Source organism: Mirounga leonina, unplaced genomic scaffold (assembly GCF_011800145.1).
Source record: "Mirounga leonina isolate KUSES-001 unplaced genomic scaffold, KU_Mleo_1.0 Mir_115, whole genome shotgun sequence".
In the NCBI taxonomy this organism is placed as follows: Eukaryota; Metazoa; Chordata; class Mammalia; order Carnivora; family Phocidae; genus Mirounga; species Mirounga leonina.
Genome location: NW_023270268.1, coordinates 24301990 through 24308605, shown reverse-complemented (window position 1 = coordinate 24308605; position 6616 = coordinate 24301990).

Genomic DNA, 6616 nt, shown 5'->3' with positions numbered 1-6616 from the left:
TATATCTATATCTATATCTATATCTATATCTATATCTATATCTATATAATGAAATATTATGCAGCCATCAAAAATGAAATCTGACATGGATGGAACTAGATGGTATTATGCTGAGCGAAATAAGTCAATCAGAGAAAGACAATTATCATATGATCGCTACCAATATGTGGAATTTAAGAAACAAAACAGAGGATCATAGGGGAAGAGAGGGAAAAATAAAACGAGACAAAACCAGGGCGCCTGGGTGGCTCAGATGGTTAAGCTTTTGCCTTCGGCTCAGGTCATGATCCCAGAGTCCTGGGATCAAGTCCCACATTGGGCTCCCTGCTCGGCGGGGAGCCTGCTTCTCCCTCTGCCTCTCTCTCTCTCTCTGTCTCTTATGAATGAATAAATAAAATCTTTGAAAAGAAAAAACAAACAACAACAACAACAAAAATGAGACAAAACCAGAAAGAGGGAGACAAACCATAAGAAACTCTTAATTATAAGAAACAAACTGAGGGTTGTTGGAGGGGAAATGGGTGGAGGGATGGGGGTCACTGGGTGATGGACATTAAGGAGGGCATGTGATGGAATGAGCACTGGGTGTTATATAATACTGATGAATCACAGACCTGTACCTCTGAAACCAATAATACATTGTATGTTGATTAATTGATTTAAATAAAAAAAATAAATCATAAAAACAAAAGCAAAACAAAAAACACCTCTGCCATGCCTCATGGCTGAGGAGACTGTTGATTTTACCTGCCCAAGGAAAACACAGAGTCACTGAGCCCTTAGGTGAGTTGGGGTTGGGAGGAGAGAGGAAGGGAGAGAGGAAGAGAGAAAGATGGAGAGAGAATCTGAGACTGGTATCTGGTTCATTGTGTGTGTGTTAATTCATCTATAGTTCTCTCTACAGAAACAAAACCAGTTATTCTGAACACATTCTTTTGTGGGCATCACAAATGCAAATTTTAAGCATCTCTTGTTTTCTCTCAGCACATAGAAATCCAGACCGAATGGGTTTCTACAGTGTGATTGTGAATCAAGATTCTAGTGGTTAGCCTCCAAGGACCTGGTCATTTTAATGGAATTTTGGCTTATTAAAGCTTATCTCTGTTCAGTGGCTCTATGTGTTATGAAAGGGCCGTGATATGTTACAGATGAAGGAATGGAGGCTCAGAGAGTTAGGGATTTGCTAAGGTCACACACATAGTGAATGGTGGAGCTGCTGCTAGAACTTTTTCTAATGGCCAGGCTTATTCCTGTTGGCCACACTCCTCAGAATAGGTTGTAGTTCTTGCACAATGGGGCCATGAAATATTTCCCAAAACATCTCACAATGATGAGTTCATAGGAATATGATGAATATAATGTTACCATGTAATAGTCACTTATGAAACAGAACAAATTGTATGAGATTTCCTTCCCTAAGTAAGAATACCAATCTCTGCCAAGAATGAAACTTATTCAGTCCATAACCTTTGTAAATGAAAAACTGAATTATTTTAACAGGGTATTTGAGATTGGTTCTATATTGTTTTCAGAGTATATGCTCAAATAACTTATTTCCTGAATATGCCTCTTGAGAAAATAACCAGTCACAACAAAAGTCTGATTTTTAAAATTATCTCCCTTTGAAACAAATTTTTTTTGCCACAATAAAATACAACCAATTAATGTTCTTTAGAGCAAAGGACATTCAATTAAGTTCATATTTCAAAAGTTAACCTCTCTGAAGGACAGAGTTCACATTTAAAAAAATGTGCTTGATTCTAGTCGCCATACTTTATTCACTGCTAATCAAGCCCAATTTGGGGGAGAAAAAAAATACCTGGTTTAGAATGGAATTGTGTGAGAACTGGCTGAATTTGAATTTTACTTGACTGAAACAGTTGATCTACTTATGTTGTTAAATGGCATTCAAAGTTGAACCAAGTAGAACCCAAATGCACAGAGACCACGCTATAATTTTTGTCCTTTTAGAATTCATTGATTTTTGAAGTTATTGGAGCATTTGTTTTTTAAAGATGTCTGCCATCCGACACATCCTTTGCTGGGTATTTAGAAACATGCTTATTTTGTGTTAGGAAGTGGATTCTTTCCTCTTGGCCTGGCTTATCTGCATCTGCAGTAATTAGTTGGGTGGTGAATTAAATAAGTTACACCTGAGTTAGTTGAGCACTTTAATCTGCCTGCATGAGTAGGAAAATTCTAAGCTTCCACTGAACTGAAAACCCAACTCACTGGCAGGATAGAGGGTGACAATGGTCACAGCTAATGAGGTTCTGTTGGAAGGGATTGAATAATCATTTAAAAATCCATTCATTGGCTGATCTGGCTGTCAGGACTGGGCACTGTCACACGTATGGCCTGGCTGCCTAGACCTCCGTAGGCTGTGGTTAGTATAACCTTTCAGGAGAGTCTGCTCCTGAAGTCATCAACAACCACATTTTAACAATAGGAGCAAATGTATGATGGACTTGTGTTTCTTAATCAAACTGAAATTCTGCGTTTGGCTAACAGTATCCTGTATTGAGGGAAAAAAATGGCTGTTACATCTTCTGTTTGTTTCTAAGAGCCAGCAACAAGCTCTTGGCATCAATATTCACAGTGGGTTTTCAAACATTTGGCAAAAAACATCAATAGCATCTGCTCACACCCCATCACCCTACCCTACATTCATTTGGTGGATAGCTCTAGCTAGCTAGATGTTAGATTCTGCACCTTTCTGTATTGAAACTCATGATTTACACTGTGGACTAACTCCAGCATAGTTAGAAAGTTGCTTCAAAACAGTTACGTTTTGGCTCCAGCCTGACGCATGAGGCCCAACCCACTTGACCAATTAGCAGAGCCAAAGACTGTGGAATCTAGTCCCAGCCTCTCTCTGACTTACTGAAGGACCACGAGAATCACTGCATAGAGTCAAAAGGCCAAGATTTAAATCATGACTCTGTTTTGGCTAGCTTTGAGATTTTGGTCAAGTACTTAAATTTTAGACTGAATTTCCTTCATCTATATTATGGGGACCAAATTATAATCCCTGTGTACTGCACAAGGTAACTAGTTCCAGTTGAAAAGAGCTTTAATTTTTATTTCTAATATTAAATTTAAATAAGTGTGTACTGTCTTTCTGGTCACAGGTATATCCTCTGGAGAATGTCTACCACAATTCCCCATAGCAGGTATTTGTGATCAGCTATCTTGCAATTCTTAAGCCATTGTATTGCCACTGTAAGCATCCCTCCTTGCTGCAATCATGGCATATTTTCCCAAACCTTCATCCTTCTGCTCATACTCCTTTAGGAGGCTACTGGTTTTCTCAGTGTGCCTGTTAAGATGTGGCACCCAAAACTTGAACACAGAACTCAAATTTGGAGCCTGATATGTGCTTAATATATTCTTATTCTGCAGAGTTCAGAATGAAGTCTCAAGACTGCTTTAGTGATTTTTAGCAGCTAGGTCCATTGACCTTAATGAGATTCTAGCCTGTAAAACCCATAGGTCTTTTTCATATCAACTTCACATGCATCAGCATCTACTCCCTATACCTAATAATAGTAAGTGATGACTGACTTTTATCAGGTGTTCTCAATGTACAAGGCACTATATGATTTGCATATATTAATTGTTTAATTCTCACAACAAACTTATAGGCAAATTCTATTACTTTCCTAATTTTACAGATGACGAAGCTAGGACTTAAGGGAAAAAGAAATGCAATAGATTTTTATGTGTTAACCTTGTATAGTGCAATCCTGACAAGTTCATTAATTCTAGGAGCTTTTCTTTCCTTCTTCCTCCCTCCCTCCTTTCTTCCCTCCCTCTCTTCCCCCCTCTCTCTTTCTTAATAAGTTCCTTGGAATTTTCTATGTACACAATCCCATGTTGTCAGTAAATGGGACAATTTTATCTCCCCCTTTCCAGTCTGTATGTATTTTCTTTCTTTTTCTTGCCTTATTGCACTGGCTAGGACTTCTAGAACAATATTGAGTGGGCATGGTCAGAGTTGACATCCTTGTCTTGTTTCTGATTATAGGTGAAAAATATGCAGTGTTACCCTATTAAGTTTGATGTTAGCTACAGATTTTTTTTGTAGATGTCCTTTATAATTTTGAAGAACTTTCCTTCTATTACTAGTTTGCTGAGAGATTTTAAGATGTCATGAATGTGTCTTATATTTTGTGAAATATTTTTTCTGCATCGATTTATATATCACATGTTTCTTTTTTTAGGCTATATATATAGTGAATTATATTGATTTTTAAATAAACCAGTCTTACTTTCCCAGGATAAACCTCCTTGGTTGTGTTGTATTATTCTTTTTATAAATTGTTGGATTTGCTAATATTTTGTCAAGGATTTTTATGCCTATTTTCATAAGGGATACTGGGGTGTAGTTTTGTTTTCTTGAAATATCTTTGCTTAGTTTTGGTATAAGACTAATACTGGACTTGTAAAATTAGTTGGGACTTGTTCTCTCCATTTCAGTTTTCTGGAAGAGAATGTGTAGAGTTGGTGTCATTTTTTCCTTTAAGTTCTTGATAGAATTTGCCAGTGAAACCATCTAGGCCTGGACATTTTTTTTTTTTCAGAAGGTTTTAAACTAAAATTTAATTCTTTAATATTTTTAGGACTCTGGATTATCTATTTTATTTTGGGTGAGTTTGGTAGTTTGTGGTTTTCAAAGAATAAGTTAATTTCATGAGTTTGTTTCATCCATTTTCTCTATTGTTCTTCTGCTTTCAGTTTTGTTGATTTCTGCTCTTATCTTTATTATTTAATTTTTCTGCTTAAATCAGGCTTATTGTGCTCTTCCCTTTCTAATTTCTTGAGGTGGAGGCTTGAGAATTCTTTAACACAAGAATTTAATATTATGAATTTCTCTCTGAAAATTTTGTTATGTTTAAAATATTTTCTAGGGGTGCCTGGGTGGCTCAGTTGGTTAAGTGTCTGCCTTAGGCTCAGGTCATGACCCCATGGTCCTGGGATCGAGCTCAGCGGGGAGTCTGCTTCTCCCTCTCCCTCTGCCCTTACCCCAGCTTGTGCTCTCTCACTCTCTGTGTCAAATAAACAAGTAGAATCTTTAAAAAAAATTTTTCTCATTTCCCTTGGGAATTTTTTTTCTTTTACCCGTGGATTAGAAGTGTGCTGTTTAATTTCTAAGTATGTGGAAATTTTCCTATTATGCTTCTGTTATTGATTTATAGTTTAGTTCTGTTGTGGTCAGAGAATATATTTTGCATGATTTAATTTCTTTTAAGTTAGTTGAAGTTTGATTTGTAACCCAGGATATGGTTTCTAGCTACAAGAGAAAGTCAGTCTTTAATAGCCCTGTTCCTTTCCAGAGTCAAATCTCATGGTGAAGTGTGAGAGGGTGGGTCACTTGTGAAATATGAGTTTGATGTATGGGTGGTATGTTTTGTTTTACAGCAGTGAAAGGAAAAACAGACCAAACTATTCTGAGAAATCAGAGATAAAATCTACATTAGCAACCTAAGAAGTTTAATGAGTCCAGGAGTCGAGGTACAAATTGTGAGGTAATTAAATTTACATTTTAGTATATAAGATAGAGCTTGTTTGTGATCATATTCAGAGTCCTAGCTGGCAATTAAAACTATTTCTTCAGAAAACAGAATAACCTCAGTGTTTGCAATAGATTTTTACATAGTACCATAATATAAAAAAATTAGGTGAAAGTAGAGGTGCTTGCTTCATCCAGAGCTCCCTTATACCTTTCCTACTGGTCCTCAGCTGCAATTTCTGGCATAACAGTCCAGATTACTAGGATTCTACCAGATATGGTTCAAAAACTAGTTCTGTGGGTAAATGATAACATCCAGCATTCTGAATTTCCAGACTTTTTAGTCAATAGATATATAAACAAACAAATAAATTCAACAAATATTTATTCTATTTTCCATATTCCAGAGACTCTATTAGGTGCCAAAAATAAAGTGATGAATGAGATTAGACAGGTCTTTATTCTGATGGTTCCAAAAACTGGGAAGGGGAATATTGTTAAATTTGCCCTGTTTGACAACCTTGCTGATGTTTCACATTTGTTCTAATTGTTAATTTTCTTTGGTTTTTGGAGTAGCAATAAAATCATCTGCAAATAATGATCTTTGATTTCTTTCTTCCAAATATTTATATCATTTCATTTTCCTCTTGTATAACATTGGCAAACATTGACAAAACAATGACAATCTTTGGGAACATATTTTTCTTGTTTTTAATGGACTGCTTGTTTCATCATTAGGAATAAGTTGGTTATAGTTTATTTTTTGATAGCTATTTGTAGTATTAAAGAAATAGCCTTCTATTCCTGATTTATTAAGAGTTTTTTTCTTTTTAAAAAATCAGGCACTGGGGTGCCTGGGTGGCTCAGTGAGTTAAGCATCTGCCTTTGGCTCAGGTCATGATCTCAGGGTCCTGGGATGGAGCCCTCAGTTGGACTTCCTACTCAGTGGGGCGTCTGCTTCTCGCTCTCCCTCTGTGCCCCCACTCCCATGCTCTCTCTCTCAAATAAATAAATAAAATCTTTAAAAAAATCAGGCATTAATGTTGAGTTTTATTAGATATCTTATTGGTATTTATCAAGATCATCTTTTCTTTTTAACCTATT